We start from the raw sequence: 15730 nt of genomic DNA on the forward strand, positions 1-15730 counted from the left end.
TCAATCGCTGTGTCACTAAAGGCAAAATAGAATATAGGTTATCCAGGAAAATTGTAGAAGTATCTGTATTCTACAAAGTTCGCTTAGCCTTGATCTGTAGATACTGCTCAGCGCTAGTATTGCAGCACAAATGCACTCGGTAGGAGTTGGTTCATTCCAGACGTGTTTACGGAATTCGCCTTTCGCCATGGCAGGTAAGATATGTTCGTGCAGTATTAATTAGTCTCTCTCAAGAAGAAAACAGTCATGAACGCAGAGCTAAAATTTTGGAGTAGAGATTCTGGATGCTCTAGAATCAATGCGTACTTCTTTATAACCCACTCAAAGTCGTCTCATTTAAAAGCTGCACGATATTTACGAAAGTTTTTTTCTAGTGCGCCTTCAAAAAGGCGCCTTGCAATGGAAAACGCCATCCAATGAAGCTTGAAGTATACTTCGTATGGCGCCTTCCTGCGCTGACTAAATAAACTGACTGAATAACTGGTGCTAACTGGCAATGGTTATTCACTCCCTTCTATAACTGCGTCTGCCTAGCTAGAAGTATTTTCACTCTCATTCTAGAGCGTCACATTTATAGCAACTTGCCTAGACAGCGTATTGCAAGACAGCAGCATGGGCAAGTAATAATACGCAAGACTTTTTGTTGGGCTAGTTGGTCTATAACGATGTGAAAAAACGTCAGCGCAAATCAAATAGCCCGAAGGCGAAAAGAAGAAGGGACAGGAAAGAGTGCTAACTGACAACTAATCTTTATTGGGCAAAAAAAAAAAGTGCGCAATAAATACGTGAGCGGTGGCGGAACAGTCGGATGCAGTCAAATGTCACATGGTGTAAAGGGCCTTAAAAGCGATGAAACACAAAACAGGCGGTAAGGCTAAACGGTGATAGAACTCAAATATAATGTTAAGATATTCAGTTGATCTGGATGAAGCATTTAAGAACAAACATAAAAAACGAAAAATAAATCAGGCACGGCGGAATGATAGTCAGGAAAATTAGATGAGTCAACACGACATAGTATAAAAGTCATAAGAGCGATAAAATGAAAACAGGGTGAAAAGCGAAAAGAAAATGGCAACTAAATATATTCCGTTCCTGGCAAAGTATGCAACCAATAAGTACATGGGCGATGAATGAGTCAGGCATGCGTGGTCAATTACTTAAATTTAACAAAGGGCTTCTAAGAAGGCAAGTTCGACCTTATAGAACGCTTTAGACGTTTCACTCACACACGCTGCGCTTTTTCGGGTTATAAAGAACGCTTCCTTTAATTCACGGCCTACGCTGTCTCGACTTCTGTCCAGAATCACAGTTTCAAGTAACCGAGGCATGCATTTACATTTCTTGCAATGAACCGCAAGATTGGACCCAGTTATTTCTCCGAACAGGCGTTCGTGTTCCCTCAAATGTTCATTCAGGCATGTTCCCGTTTGTGCTATATACACCTTGCCACATTCTTAACATGTTAACATGTGGTAAAGTTCCTTCTTCCCTGTCCCTTCTTCCCTTCGCCTGCCCCGGGCTGTTTCATTTACGCTAAAGTAATAAGACATCCACCTCGCATGCAGGAGGTGTTCAGTTCGACTCTTACTGCAAACTGAATAAAGAGAATGTTTTTATTAAGCCTTTAGCAGAATATCAACAATATTGTTGATCCATCTTAGTTTTAGGTATCACTTCAAAGCGAGGCGCGAAAATTTCGTATATTTCAGATTAAATTTAGCTTTTTTTTTGTTATAAAGCGGCTATTAAGTTATATTTCAGCTTACAGACGTTGCGTAATGATCATGTTAGGCCTTGGAATGGAATACAGTTTTCTTTCATCGCGCGCCATCTTGTCAGAATTCCAGCTTCAATAGCAACAAGTATTTCAAGGTAAACATTTAGACAATTTTATCACTTTTTAGATGACTTCTTAAACGTTACGTCTCCAAAAGCATATAACCTATTTTGCAGCAGACGTGGCAGTGGAGGACAATATCGGTAGTCTGCAAAATTGTTAAGCTGCCAAAGTAAGGTATGACACTACCTTCAATTATCTGCATTAGGCAGTTCGCTCATATGTCAATAACTGGTTTCAGCATGGTTTGACAATCACAAAGCTAGCTACAGAATGCATCCCAGGACTGAGTCGGCGTTATGGCTTGACTGTATGCTCCTATGCGTTAGTTCTGTTGTTGCTGCTGCTATTGGGAAGAGGGGAGGTTTCTGACGGGAATCTGAGTTCTCCTGCTTATTTTAAATGGTAAATTTCTGCGCAACGTTGACTTGACAGTCATATGAACAGAGTACTGGTAGTTTTGTAGCCATGGTGACAATGCTCTTCTATGGACCACAGAGAAGGGATAAACGCGTCTCTCTTGTCCAGCCACATTCGAATGACCCGGTTCTAGACTCCAGGGATAACAACGCTTGCGATGCAGAAGTGCAAGGTGTACCGCGGCAGCAAAGCGCAATGCAAAAGCTAGGCCCACCCGCAAATGACTCCAACTAAGACAATGTTGTTCTCTGGAAGTTGGCCGCCTGGGAACACCGCCCAAACTGAAAGTCAGGGCAGCATGCCAAGGGGGCTGCGGTCTCTGCCATAAAGGTGTGTCAGTTTAAAAGTGCAGCAAATGTGATATCTTCCGGTGCCTGAATGGCGGTTACGCACTGTTTCCTTCAGCTCCACAAGTAGGACACAGTAGCACATGTCAGTTTGACAGCTTTGTGCTCCGTATCTTGGCACATCAACAAACTTGTTGATGTTCTGTAATTGTTTAAATTTTGGTTTGTTTGCTGGTCGTTTACACAAATAAAACCATATACAAGTCAACAAAAATTATTCCGATCCCCTTTCTTGCCTTGCCAGTTAGAGTCTGGTGCTCTACTTTTCAGGGGAGAAATCTTCAACAAATCATTGCACCCCCCCCCCCCTTCCCTTCTTCCCCCCGTTGACGGATTTTAACGCGCTCCCTCCTAAATCCGGCGGTGATTGCCCTCATCGACCCAGGCCAGTACAACCTAAACTGCAATAAATGCGGCGAAAGAGCGACATACGACCACATTTTCTGGAACTAAGCAAATTATCCCCCTGTGGCGGGATACAGCTCCCTTCTCCCGAGCGGTGGGAAGCCGTGCTGGTCAGCTCGGACCCGAAGATCCAACTGCGGGCTATCGAGCGGGCTAATTCGCCAGCAGCCATGGACTAGCGGTAATCTAGTACGTCTAGCATGCGGCTGGCGGCAGCTATGATAGAGCTGACTTGTGGTTTCCAAGTCAGATATGATGTTAAAATGACACCGAGATATTTATAAGATTGCACGGGTGTCAGCAAGGAAATATAAATGGTGTAGGCAACGGGATTTGAATGTTCGCGACGGGAAAAGCGCATTACTTTCCATTTTGTCTTCTTAAGCGTCATTTGCCATGGTGAGCACCAGTTAGAGATAATGGCTAGTTCTCCTGGAGTAATGCAACGTCATTAGCATTTTTTTTTATTTCTCTGTAAACAGCACAATCGTCCGCAAAGAGTCCTATTGAAGAGGCAGGTCGTTAATATTGTCACCAACACACGTAGCAAGCAGCACAACAACCGAGCTGGGCCTTTTTAATCAAGCGAAAAATCGAGAGAGACGAGGATGACGCTTAGCCACGTGCCAAGACATTCGGCCACTTGGTGGCGCCAGAAGATGGTCAGCGGCGTGGCATTGCCCCCCTTCCAAGGGGCATCGACCCGATGCCGCAAGCGTAGGGGAATAGTAGAAAAGCGGGGCAAGTTATACGGGAAAGTCTCTGGCTCTGGCTTGGACCCTGAAATGGTTTAACGATTGTAATATGGCTTCATTCTGGCAACGTGAACTATTTCAGATTTCGGCTGCCGAGAGGAGCGTACAGTGCCTTGTGGTAGCACCTCGTAGTTCACCGCGCTGAGGCGGCGGAGCACCTCGTAAGGTCCAAAGTAGCGCCGCAGAAGCTTTTCAGAGCGCCCTCGCAACCGTATTGGGCTCCGTACCCAGACTTGGTCGCCGGGCGTGTAAGTCACCTCTCGGTGTCTCAGGTTGTAGTGCTGGGCGTCGTGTACTTGTTGGTGCCGAATTCGCTGTCGGGCAAGCTGGCGTGCAGCTTCTGCGTCACGAATAAATTGGTCAGCCCCCACGACAGTGGAGGGAGCAGAATCTGGAAGAAGCATGGCATCCAACATAGTCAAGGGTTCGCGTCCATGAACCAAATGAAATGGAGTGAAGCGTGTTGTTTCCTGGAGTGCAGTGTTGTATGCGAACGTGATGTACGGCAGAATTCGGTCCCAGTTCCCATGATCGTCGTCTACATACATAGAAATCATATCGGCAATTGTCTTGTTAAGCCGCTCAGTCACTCCATTAGTTTGAGGATGATAGGCTGCTGTCTTGCGGTGGGTGGTGCCACTGAGTCGAAGTACCTCACTCGTGAGTGCCGACATAAACGAGGTTCCTCTGTCAGTTAAGACGACTGTTGGCGCACCATGACGGAGTACAATGTTGTGAATGAAGAAATGCGCAACTTCATCTGCGGTACCATGGGGAATGGTCTCACAGTAGCGGCTAAGGTAGTCAGTGGCAACCGCTATATACCTGTTACCCATGGAGGACTTCGGAAATGGGCCCAGTAAGTCCATGCCGACCTGTTGAAATGGGAATTTCGGGGGATCGATAGGCTGTAAGAGCCCAGCTGGTTTAATGAGTGGTGTTTTCCGCCGCTGGCACTCACGGCAGGTACGGACGTAGCGGTGCACAACGGCAGCTAGCCTGGGCCAGTAGTACTTTCGGCGTATCCGTGCCAATGTGCGAGAAAACCCGAGATGGCCGGAAGAAAGGTCATCGTGGCACGCACGAAGAACTTCGTCATGTAGCGTCGTGGGTACTACAAGCAGATAAGCAGTTTCTGTTGGACCGTAGTTCTTGTAGAGCACGCCATCGCGCAGGCAAAATGACGACAGTCCGCGCCCGAAGAGCTGAGGAGGAGATGACACGGTTCCTTCGAGGTATTCAATGAGAGGCAAAAGTTCAGAGTCAGCTTGCTGCTTTCGGGATAAGGTGGACGTCGCGATAACACCGAGGAAAACGGAATCGTCGTCGGAGCCGTCCGCGTGGCAGGGAGTAGGGGTGCGGGACAGAGTCAGCATGACTGTGTTTCTTGCCGGACTTGTGCGCGATTGTAACGTCAAATTCTTGCAACCGAAGGCTCCATCGAGCAAGCCGACTCGATGGATCTTTCAGGTTTGCCAGCCAACACAAAGAGTGATGGTCGCTCACGACACGAAACGGACGACCGTACAAGTACGGACGAAATTTCATGACTGCCCACACAACAACGAGGCACTCCTTTTCGGTAGTTGAATTATTAACTTCGGAACGGGACAAAGTGCGACTGGCGTAAGCAACGACACGTTCTGCACCGTCCTGCCACTGAAAAAGGTCCGCACCGAGGCCAACGTTACTGGCATCCGTGTGCAGTTCCGTGTCGGCCTCTTCGCCGAAGTGGCCAAGTATTAGCGTACATTGGAGACGGGACTTGAGTTCCGTGAAAGCGTTTTCCTGGTCGGGGCCCCAAAAGAACGGCTCGGCGTCTTTTGTCAGGCGGGTCAGAGGCTCAGCGATCTTGGAGAAATTGTTAACAAAGCGACGATAGTACGCGCAGAGGCCGAAAAACCGACGCAAGCTTCGTTTATCCGTTGGTTTGGGGAATGAAGAGACAGCGGCCATCTTCTCTGGATCTGGGCTAGCACCTCGAGCGCTGACAATGTGGCCGAGAAATTTCAGCTCGTTAAAAGCAAAGTGGCATTTTTCGGTTTTAGAGAGAGACCGGCAGATCGGATGGCCTTAAAGACAACGCGCAAACGTTTCAGGTGCTCGTCGAACGTGTCCGAGAAAATCACAACGTCGTCGAGATATACGAGGCATGACTACCACTTCAGACCAGAGAGTACAGTGTCCATCATTCGCTGAAATGTGGCAGGGGCCGAACACAGGCCAAACGGGAGCACTTTAAATTCATACAAACCGTCCGGCGTAATAAAAGCGGTCTTCTCACGGTCTCGCTCGTCAACCTCTATTTGCCAATATCCACTGCGGAGGTCGCTGGAGAAAGATTTGATGTTGGGAAAGGTTGAGGGTCGCCGGAGAAGGGGTAGGCAGCGAACGCGATGGTTAGATGGCATCCTCGAGGCACTGTAGATGAAGTTATGTGATGTTAGGAAGATAGTGAGAGACCGGAAAGTGTGGCGTAACATGGTTCATAGGGTTACGAAGAGTCGGACACGACTGAACGACTGAACTCACTCACTGCGGGGGTCAAGGGACGAAAAGTAAGTGGCATGGCGAAGGCGATCGAGGGAATCGTCTATGCGTGGCAGGGGCACACATCCTTTTTCGTGACGTTGTTGAGGCGTCTGTAATCCCCACAAAACCTCAAGGTTCCATCCTTCTTTGCGACGAGCCAACAGGCGAAGACCAGGGGCTCGTCGACGGTTGGATAACGTCGTCCTGGAGAATTTCTGTTACTTGGCGGCGGATGGCATCACGTTCTTTTGAAGACACCCGGTAAGGACGCTGACATAGTGGACGTTGGTCATCGGCAACTATAATTCGGTGCTTCGTTAGTGGCGTCTGTCGGACCTTGGAGGTTGATGCAAAACAATCTCGGAATGAATTGACAAGATTCTCTATGCAGCGTTTCTCACTGGGCAAGAGGTGCGGGTTCACATCAGTCTGAAGGGCTGTAGGCGTCGCATTGTCGGGGTCTGACGTGTTGGATAAAGCGTACTGGCCTGTACATTCTCCAAGTTCTTCAAAATAAGCGACCGTCGTGTTCGCCGTCAAATGTAGGGATTCACATGTGAAGTTTGTCACTGGCACTTTGGCTTGGCCACGGACAAGTTCGGCAAGTGCCCGAGCTATACAAACTTGTCGAGTTAGAAGCAGGGACATGTTAGCTTCAGCAATGCCACACGTGCCGGTGCTGTGATCACATTCGACTGTGACGAACTTGCTCGCACGCGGAGGGATCGTTATGTGGTCGTCACAGACGCGCAACATCGTTTTCCGGAAGTCCGTGTTGCTATCAACGGCTCGCTTGGTTGAAAACGATACCATGAGCTGTTCCCCAAGGTCTATAACAGCACCATACTCTTGAAGAAAATCCATGCCAAAAATCAGATCTTTGCAGCACTCTTGTAATACGGCAAATGTGCCAGTGAAAGTAAAACCGCAGATCTCTATGCGGCAAGTGCACATGCCAATCGGCGTCATTACATGACCGCCGGTGGTACGCATCATTGGCCCAGACCAAGGCGTCAGACCCTTACGGAGTGCCGTGGCTAGCTGGCTGCTCATGACGGAGAAATCGGCGCCGGTATCCACAAGTGCGGTCACATCACAACTGTCGGCGGTTACAAAAATTTCCCCGGAAACAATGCGTTCGCAGCACGTCGATAAGTTCATCGGATCGGGTCGTCGCCGCTCGGGCCGTCGCGTCAAATAGTCGGGTGGAAGCTGTTTAATCTGAAACGTAGCGGCGGCCCCACCCCCGGAGGTCGCCGTGTTTAGTTTTCTAGGTGAGAGGATGCGCCTCTGAATTGCCCAGAGGAAGAGTACCGACTGGGCGAAGCAAAACGCTTCGGAGATGTCGATCGCGACCGCCGCTGTGGTGACGTCGGCTGCATCTCGTTAGCAGCCAGGTACTCCTCAATCTCCTGTGGTCTTTCGCCATAGCGGGGTCGAGGCGCGTTTGGTGGAAATCCTCTCAAGCCTATTCTCCGGTATGGGCAATTGCGAAGAATGTGACCAGGTTCGCCGCAGTGATAACAGAGCGGGGCGCAGATCTTGTTGCTGCCCGACGGGGCGCATGTAGCGAGGCGGTGGTCCGACAACGGGACGGAATGGATCTGGCTCGGGAGCAGGTCGACGTAAGACATCACTATAAGTCATGATGCATGGCTCCGGTTGTGGTGCTGGTGGTGGTGGTGGCTGCACCGCTCGCCGAATTTCATCACGGATGACGTCCATGGTAGAATAATTCTTTGCAGAGGGAGCATTCAAGTGGAGGTTTTGCAGCTCTTCGCGGACAATGCTCCTCACAAGCTCCCGCAATGCCTCGTCCCTGGCTGCTGGCACGGACGCGCAGCAGGGTGTGGCCGCTACGCTTGCCTGGCGGCCGTATTGGGTACTCCGTTCCTACAGGGAGCGTTCCATGCTGGTAGCTTCTCTCGCGAAATCTGCGACAGTTCTTGGGGGGTCGCGAATGAGGCCAGCGAACAACTGCTCCTTCACCCCGCACATGAGGTGCCGTACCTTGGTTGCCTCAGGCACGGTAGGGTCGGCCCGATTGAAAAGCCGCGTCATGTCCTCGACAAACATGACCACACTCTCATTTGACTGTTGAGACCTAGAACGATTTGCAATCTCTGCATTTTCTTTGAACGCACTCGAGCTGAATGTTGTAAGTAACTCACGGCGAAAGGCTGCCCAGTTGACAAAGGACGCCTCGTGATTTGCATACCACGTCTTGGCCGAGTTTTGCAGCGCGAAGTACACATTAATTAGCTTCCGCTCGTCGTCCCATTGGTTAAATGCAGCCACATAGTCAAACTGGCCAACCAGTCTTCCACATCCTCTAACCGGTCACCATGAAATGATGGCGGTGATCGCGGTTCGAGAAGGACGAACGGTGGGGCGTTGCTGGAAGGCTGACTTGTCTGGCTGCTCGTCGTTGATGTCATGGTTCGTAGCGGGGTGGACAGCGGTTCAAACTCAGGTTGTAGGCCTCGTAGGCGACGGATGGCTTTATGGACAGGAGTCGCGTCCACGCGTTGATGAGCAGCGTCACTGACGTCTTCGGAGGCAACGTACATGGGATCTTATCCTGCACAATCCACCAGATGTCACCAACACACGTAGCAAGCAGCACAACAACCGAGCTGGCCCTTTTTAATCAAGCGAAAAATCGAGAGAGACGAGGATGACGCTTAGCCACGTGCCAAGACATTCGGCCACTTGGTGGCGCCAAAAGATGGTCAGCGGTGTGGCAATATATACAAGAAATAATAAAGCACCGATGACAAAACCTTGCGGTACTCCGGACGTTACAGAAATCGATGACGATCGTTAAAGCCTTTAGCGTTTACATACTGCAATCGGTTAGACAAAAAGCTCTTGTCCATTTCAGTACATTATGATCAATATTAAGTTTACGTAACTTGTAAAGAAGTAAGTTGCGCGACACCATGTCAAATACTTTGCGGAAGTCTAAATGAATACAGTCACAGCCTCACTGCCGCGATCAAGTATAAAATTAATATTGCTCGTAAGGTTTATTATTTGTGTTTCACAAGATAAGTATTTTATATAGCCATGTTGTGCACAGTTGAAAAAAAAGAAGATAACTCAATAAAGTCCGCAAGGTGAAACAGTATGACGTGCTCCATTATCTTGCAAGGAATACTGGTTAATGATATTGGTGGATAGTTGAGTGAATTGTGCTTGTCGCCTGATTTGTGGAGTGCAACCAACGTACCCAATTTCTAGTCACCTGGATGTTCACCATCCAGTAAGGATGGTCACCATCCAGTAAGGATTTCCGTAAGGATTACTGAAATAAATTTGATAATAATAGCTCAGTAATTTGCGATTTGCTGATGACATTACTTTATGGTTTCAGCTTTATTTATGCAATAGGGGAATCACTTCACGCATGAGCACCCCTTGTCTCTCGTCGCTGACCATTCTCATTCGGGTGTAGAAGACTTCTAGTGGTATAACGTCGTCTCTACGTCGAACTCCGGGGCACACCGCCTTTATAACGTTCGAACGAACCTTCTGTCCTAGCAACTTGCTGTTGTCGTTCGCCTCTACCAACTACCGAGTTATGTCTTCTTTTGCTTCTTCGGACCGGCACGCGCTCATCGGACAGGCACTGACAGGCACAAGGCGAAATGGTGAGACTGTGGCCAATGTAGCTCTCGCTACAAAAATAAAATCCTCTTTCCGCCTGGAATCGTAACGGGACATTGCGCGTGTGATGCGCACGTGACAATGTGTTGAACCGTTGAACAACAGCACGGACGGCAGTGGTTATTAAAAACCTTGCTTTTGTAAGCTACACAACGTATATTTTTTCGTGCTCCTACAGCGTGTGTATGTTTACTTCTTTTCTCAGTGCACGTGCGCTATTAGTACTTCTTAAAGCGCACCTAACCATGTTTAGAGAAATGTGGAATAACTCTGCATCGCCGTTTGCTGCAAAGTTCTTACCACGGCAGAAGAGAGAAATTGTTACTGCAATGCGTTTGTGCAGCAAACTGAAGCTGTTCGATTTTCTGTGGGGAACATATCAACTTGGATGCCTACCGCGATTTGTTATCTCTCTTACATGTGCGCAGGAGTATACTATATGGGCACTGCACTGTGCAGGACGGACGGATGGATGGATGGATGGATGGATGGATGGATGGATGGATGGATGGATGGATGGATGGATGGATGGATGGATGGATGGATGGATGGATGGATGGATGGATGGATGGACGGACGGACGGACGGACGGACGGACGGACGGACGGATGGACGGATGGACGGATGGATGGACGGATGGACGGATGGACGGATGGATGGACGGATGGATGGACAGATGGATGGATGGATGGACGGATGGATGGATGGACAGATGGATGGATGGATGGACAGATGGATGGATGGATGGATGGACAGATGGATGGATGGATGGACAGATGGATGGATGGACAGATGGATGGATGGATGGATGGATGGATGGATGGATGGATGGATGGATGGATGGATGGATGGATGGATGGATGGATGGATGGATGGATGGATGGATGGATGGAGTTTTCAGGCTTGTGGCGTTTTTTTCTTTATGCTTTTTTCTCCTCTTCGACGCCAGCTTCATTCATTCTTATTTTTTTCCCATACTCATTTCATCCTTCTCGGCCGCTCGATTCCCCGCAGCTCCTTTTTTTTTTCTCTCAGCCAGCCCAGCTTGGGCCGTTCCAGGCTGGCCTTTGTGAATCTGTACCACACTTGGGAAGAAAAATGTTCGCCACAAATGTTTTTTTACTATTTTTCTACATTTGTACCATGTATTTTACGCCCCCCCCCCCCCCCCTCGTTTTTTTTTTTTTTTTTTTTTTTTGCTCGGCCTTTTCCAACTGAGCGCGCTTCTCCTGTCGTCTTCCGTTTCTCGTGTTTCCAGCCTAGAAATAACAACGGGCGGCCAGGGCTCGTCCGTGTCTCTCCGTCTTGTGTCGTGTGGCTCACGCATTGTTTGTGCTTCGCACCGTCACTAGCTAGCTGGCCGAAACTGCCGTCATTTCGCTGCACAGGCTGCCTTTTTCAAGCGCACGCCCTGCTCAGGCGGCCGCGCGAGCCACTACAAAAATCTTCCGGTGCTCACTCGTGGCGCTGCCTGCTCGCCGCGAGTGCTGCCCTCTAGGTTTCTGCTCGGTGCCCATTGCGGCTGCTGCTGTCAAAAGAAAAAAAAAAACAAAAAAACAACGGTGAAGCGGCGGGACACTGCATCGTTTTCCTTGCCAGTTCCATCTGCGGCCGTCACCGCGCGTTTACTTACACCCTGGCTTCATGGCAGCACGGAGGTCATACGGCGACGCAAGCGGACAAACAGCCGAACTGCTAATATGGCTGTACTTGCTCAAGAAATAAATCAACTGTCTTTTGTATTTCAGCATGAGACACTGTTACAACCACCAGATTCCCGCTAACGTCACATGCAAACGCTAGTTTCAAACCTGGAAAGAACACCTGGAATGGTGGCGCCATCTGTAAAGCTCACATAGCAATTTGTTTTTCTTAGTGCCAAAATTTGTCGCTGTGTGACGGCACTCGCATAAAGGGAGAGAGAGTAAACTTTATTTATACAATGTGATTACGCGGGTGGTTCACCCAGGTCCGGGAAACCATTGGCGAATAGATCGGTCCGTTCTTCTGCATCCTTCCAGATGCTCCGTCACACCTGTGGTGCCCCTGGTCGCACCGCACCCCGCCCTCCGGAATATCCTGAAGAAGAAAGTCAAAAAAGAGCCATGCGGGCTCCCTGTGGATGCGGAAGATATCCTGAGCGACGGAGAGCGGAACACTCATTATTTTCTACAGCTAAGAACCGAATTCTGTGGAGGTTTAAAGGGAAATTTTTGTAGAATTGGTTTGCTATCCCAAAAGAAAACCCCATTAAGTCCACATCCCGTGGCACAAAGATTTCGGCATCCATGCCTTCACAGACAGAACCTCAGTATGTAACTTTAAAAAGAAAGTTTTCACAACATTTTATAACAGGTTTAATACATTTTGCCCCGACCCAGAAGAGTGTATATAACGACCGGTACACTCTCACGTGATAACCACTATTGAAACCTTTTTTGTCTTTATTGCCTTTATTTAACAATCACAACAGGCTAGTGAACCACTACACCACACCTCTTCTTTTTTTTTTCTCTGTTGCCAATTAATTTCGCAAACACTGCAGTCTGGTCGATGTTTTGCATGTGAGCCGGTTTACATGAAGTACCTCTAATCACAAAACTCTGAAACTAATTATTTTTTCCAATACCTTGACAAACTCAAGTACACATGACTGAGTTTCCAAAACGTCAGTTATCTGGTTGATAGAATCACCAGTCAAAGGAACCATTGCAACCAACTGGAATCCCAATCTGCACCAATTGAACTCCGTGGGTTAGTTGGAATTTTCTTTCCAAATGGGCAGTCCAGTTGGACTCTCCAATGGGTTCCAATTGGAATTCACATTCCACCTGGAACCCATTGGAAAGTCCATTTGGAAGTCACATTCCAAATCGATAGTCCAGTTGGTCCCATTTGCAATTCTTATTCCAGTTAGTTCAACTGGATATGCCAATTGGATCTAGCAGCTACTTGATGTGCAAAGTTTATAGGGAGCCATTTGTACATAACTATGTATTAATCAGTTCATGTTCCAAATGAATACTTGCCAATGGGTTAGCCCAATCGGTCAAACCCATTGCATCCAATGGGTCTTACCAACTGAGTCCAATTGGTCTGTCCAACTGCACTGAGTGTATCCATGGAAACATTCTCGTATTTCACAAAGAAAGCAAACAATTATTTTATCCATAATAACAATTATCCACCGCTTAACTTGTTCGACCAAATTCATCATTTGCACTATCACTGGAAACAAAATGAAATAACTGCACTCGAACGGCAAGAGTCACTATGGCCCCAGCATGAGGGTAGGATGAGTTGTGTATATAAGCAGGAGCAGAAGTGTGTTTACTGGGTGTATGTAATGATCTCATGTTATATATGTTGTGCAACTGTATATTGTGTTTCTTGTGTGCAATGTATGCCTGTGCTTGGTTTCCATCAAGCATGTATAATTATCAGTTTCTACATACCTAGTAAATATGCAAATAGTCAGTCTTCCTTTTGTCCCAATTGGTCTCATTGTATGCAATTGGTGTGACCCATTGGTAAATAGACAACGTGGGCAACATCGAAGTGTTCCTTCTGACGTGTTCGTCCTTTGTACGCGGTAAAATAGTTTCAGCTATAGGAAAAAGCCGGCAGCAAATTGGACCCATTGCACACTAATGGTGTGACCCATTTGATTCCATTGTGTGCAATTGGTCTCGCCCATTGGTTGCAATGGATTAAGTATCCGAAAACACCATTGGTTCCAATTGGAAAAACAAATGATTCCTGTTGGAAATTTCCAATTGGTTTCAATGGTCTTTTCTGACTGATGAAGATCAGCATGGCAAACATTCATTTGGCGTTCCACACGCTATGGAACTGCCTGCTGTACTTTTTTCTTCTTTTTTTTGTCCTTATTTCACAGATTATTTAACCAGAACAGCTTTATTCATACATATCTTCTAATCTGCAAAAGCCAAACACAAATTGTTCAGCGTACATGTTAACTTCGCCCTGAATATAATTCAGGAAGATGAATTTAATAACCAAACGTAATATTTATATGTATATATATATTTATATAGCCTGGAGAATTTTTCAAGACGCTTTCAATGAAGTTGCAGAACATACATACATACATACATACATACATACATACATACATACATACATACATACATACATACATACATACATACATACATACATACATACATACATACATACATACATACATACATACATACATACACCCACACATACATAAAGGGCTCTGGTGACGAGGGGAAAACGACAGCGAAAGACACATATTAACCCAAGATTCGCGCAATGAAGGAGTCGCGGGAGAACGCCAGTGAGGAGATGGTGGAAACTTAAGCGAGGCCGCCAAATGGAATGGGTAGTATATAGCAGCAGACATCGCGCCGTTCGCTTTATCGGCTTTCATTCTCCGTGACGACGGCCGCTCACACACATGGCGGAAAGAGTTCAACTGGTCTGAAAATATTCCATGTATTTAAGTAACAAGTACAAAAAAAGACAAAAGGTATGTTTCCGCCCGGGATCGAACCGGGGACCTTGCGCGTGTGAGGCGCACGTGATAACCACTACACCACGGAAACGGTACGTACCTGCCGCGCCACTCTCGCTCATGTCATGTGCCTGCACCTCGAACCCCAACCTTCCTCCTGTTTCCCCCGACGTCAGCGGAACCTGGGAAGCGCAGCTCTGCAACTCCAGCCTGCCCGCTCATCAAAGGGTGATAGTGCGGGCACGCGCGGCTGGCTGCACGTTCAACTGATGCCCTGGACTGAGGGCGCCACCCAGGACTGCCGTCATATCCAATTCGAACCGGGGACCTTGCGCGTGTGAGGCGCACGTGATAACCACTACACCACGGAAACGGTACGTACCTGCCGCGCCACTCTCGCTCATGTCATGTGCCTGCACCTCGAACCCCAACCTTCCTCCTGTTTCCCCCGACGTCAGCGGAACCTGGGAAGCGCAGCTCTGCAACTCCAGCCTGCCCGCTCATCAAAGGGTGATAGTGCGGGCACGCGCGGCTGGCTGCACGTTCAACTGATGCCCTGGACTGAGGGCGCCACCCAGGACTGCCGTCATATCTTCTCCCTCTCCTGAATAAATGTTTTGAACAGCAGCAACAACAAGGACAACACATGTTCGGTCGCGCGCAACACACTGGACTAGTCGCAACTGAACTACAGACGGAAACTTGGGCTAGTTGGTAAGCGCCCGTCCTCGCTTTCACCTCGTTTTTAATTTTCGCGCCCTTTGTATAGGGACTACCTAAAGTCCCTAGATGCGTTTAAAAAAATAAATAAGAAACACGATCTAGGGACTTTAGAACTACCTAAATACTAGCTAACCGTTTCAAACAAATTGTTTGACATAACTTCCCTGTAGGGAGCAAACGCGCTCACTGTGTCACTTGTTCAACCTTCCGCTCTCGAACGATGCCATGTGAATAATATAATTTTCACGTTCGATTTATGCTACCTGTCACGGTGTGTACCTGTACCCCAGTAAAACAAACTTCGAAAAAAAAAAAAAAAAAAATTTGTAGCAGAGCGTGGTTTCGATCCACGGACCTCTGGGTTATGGGCCCAGCACGCTTCCACTGCGCCACTCTGCTGAACGCTCGTCCAGGTTTTTAAAACCATATATAAAGATTTATAATTTATAAAAACTTTTTGAGGTTTTTTTTTTTTGTTAAAAGTTTTGCTGTTTTATAAAGTAGAAGCGGACAAAGCACGAAATCAATCTTGTGT

At 47.7% G+C, this 15730-nt stretch overlaps 2 non-coding genes across 2 annotated transcripts; both read right to left on the bottom strand.

The window, feature by feature from the left end:
* Positions 1-14490: 14490 nt before the first annotated feature.
* TRNAV-CAC (transfer RNA valine (anticodon CAC)) lies at positions 14491-14563 on the bottom strand. Its single transcript has one exon. It is a non-coding gene; the product is annotated as a tRNA-Val (tRNA).
* Positions 14564-15522: 959 nt separating this feature from the next.
* Positions 15523-15594, bottom strand: TRNAM-CAU (transfer RNA methionine (anticodon CAU)). Its single transcript has one exon. It is a non-coding gene; the product is annotated as a tRNA-Met (tRNA).
* Between the last annotated feature and the right edge of the window lie 136 nt (positions 15595-15730).

The sequence above is a fragment of the Amblyomma maculatum genome, chromosome 11, assembly GCF_055883805.1.
Source record: "Amblyomma maculatum isolate TAMU_Amacu chromosome 11, ASM5588380v1, whole genome shotgun sequence".
Lineage (NCBI taxonomy): Eukaryota > Metazoa > Arthropoda > Arachnida > Ixodida > Ixodidae > Amblyomma > Amblyomma maculatum.